Source organism: Elephantulus edwardii, unplaced genomic scaffold (assembly GCF_000299155.1).
Source record: "Elephantulus edwardii isolate Elephantulus edwardi_28Jun2011 unplaced genomic scaffold, EleEdw1.0 scaffold00176, whole genome shotgun sequence".
In the NCBI taxonomy this organism is placed as follows: domain Eukaryota; kingdom Metazoa; phylum Chordata; class Mammalia; order Macroscelidea; family Macroscelididae; genus Elephantulus; species Elephantulus edwardii.
In genome coordinates, this window is record NW_006399926.1 from 4,176,969 (window position 1) to 4,179,278 (window position 2,310).

Sequence of the window (2,310 nt, forward strand, 5' to 3'; positions counted from 1 at the left end):
CTGAAGAAAAGTAACAGACCCATGAGGTCCATAAACTGAGGGTAACACTTCACAACCTCCTCCCCAGAAGATTCTTCCCCTGCACTGATGGTGCTGATCCTGCCAACCATTTTCAACTCCCTACCAACACTTATCCTACTGCCCTGAGGGGTCCCTGGGGGGGAGGAGGGGAAGAGGGGCTCTCCCCACTACTACCTCCCGTCATTTCTCTGCCTTGTATAACACGAGGTGACTGACAAGTTTATAGAAGCTAAGGCCACAGGAAATGGAAGGGGGCACACAGAAGCAGCCAGATGTTACAGGAGGCACATAGCTCTCAGGTCTCCATCCCAGGTACAAAGGATGCTCCTATGCACCTTCCTAGCTTCAATGAGTAGTGCCTGTGTTTACTAGAAAGCAAAATTTCCCCCAAAGGGTGGAGTTGAGGGAACAGGAGCCAGGAAACACCTGGCAGGGCATCAGGAAATAGGGTGGGTAGACTCCACCCTTCTCAAAAAACTTGCAAACTCCCCATCCCCACCCCCATTACTGGGACTCCCATCATTATCACCTCCTCCACCAGAGCTCATATTAGAAGCACGGTTCTCACTTCCTGCCTAGACCGTCCCCACATGGCTTCCTCTCAAATTGTGGGGCAGGCCCCCTGGGTCAGCAAAGGGGTCTTCTGGGTCTGCCAGGGAATTGTCCTCCTTTCACACCCTATCCCTTCCCCAGTCAGCATGGCACCCTTAGCAGCCTCAAGAAACATCTGTCAGACAAGCCTCTGAGTCCTTCCATCTCCCCATGTCCTTTTCTCTTTCTCCTAAAAAGGTAAAAGTCCTGGCCTACAAGACAGTCTCAGAGCCTCTAACGCCTCAGTCTGGTCCAAAGGCAAAGGCCAGAGGAGTTCTAGGTCATCTTGCCACCTCTTCTCTTTGTCTGGGTGGAATGTCCTCCTCCTCTTCCCCTCCTTCATTCCCCTCCCTCCAGTCTATGAGGCACACCCCAGCAGCCTGTCAGCCCCAAAGATACTAATTGCCTGTCTGCCCAACCTCTATAATTACAGACTCTGGCCACAACCCAGTCACCCACACCATGCTCCCTCCCTTGGCAGTCTCTCTCAGACTCCCTCCCTGAATCCCAGATCAGGGACTAGAGAAAGCCAGAAGTCTTTTCCTCCCCGACCCTCCCCAACCATGGCAGTCTAGGGTGCCGAGATCAGGAAGAAATGCCTCATCCACATTTTAGAGATGCCAAGGCCTCCTCCAGGGCCCCAGCCAGGGTCTCCACCCAGTCTAGAATATGAGTCACAAGAGGGTGGAGTGAGGAATGAGAGGTTAAAGAAGAGGATGCAAGGGTGGGCATCACAAGTCCAGTAGCCAGCCACGACCTCAAGAGACACCACCTCCCTGAAGATCTGAATTTGAGTCTCAGCATAGAGTTAATGAAGGAGCCACACACTTCAGGAGTCTGGACACCAACCAGAAAAGTTGTTCTACCTCTAAGGCCCTAAGGAGACAGAAAGCTGTTTTGGTCCCAGACCAAATCCCCTCTGGGGGCTGTAACAGGAAAGGAAAGAGAGAAGAAGACCTTGGAACAGGGATACCCCCACATCTCATTTCTTCTTTCAAGTTTCACAAAACTTGAGTTTTCTGAACGGTCAGGCCCATCAGCCTTAGCCACGTTGCCTGCCCAGTCACCCTGACCCAGCCCCCTCTGCAGCCACATTTGGGATAAAAATAGCCTGGGAAGAAGGTAATGCCCCACAGAGAAAACTGTTCCTCCTCTAAGCTTGTTTCCTGCTCTCTCTCATCACGACTCCCAAAACCTGACCCTTTCTATCAAAGAAGCCTGTTAGGAGCACTGGTGGGCTTGTCAGGGAAGTAGGAGGAAACTGAACCCAAGACCCTCTCGGTAAATTTGGTACCACCTCCACTCCCCAGCCACCTTCCATTCCCAAGGGCAGCACCAAGACTCACTCCACAGCCCTGAGCCCTCAGCCTCGAGCGGGACGGGGCTTAAGATTCTCACACAATGATCACCTTATATCCCTGGGGTTTTCTCAGCACAGAAACCTCCACCTGACACAAAGCCTGGGTCCCAAACTCCCTGGAACACACACCCCTCACATCCAACTCCTTCCTTCGCACCAACAACTCTCCGGGATAGCTCTCCCTCTCTGCTGCTCCCTCTGCTTCTCTTCGGCATCTCGCGCCCCCTCCCTGTTCTCCACGCGCCCCTTCAGCACCTTCCCCTCTATCCTGGCTCCTGATCGCCCCTATTCTCCCCTTGGCCCTCCAAGGATTCCGAGCTCCTGTTCCGGGCCCTCTC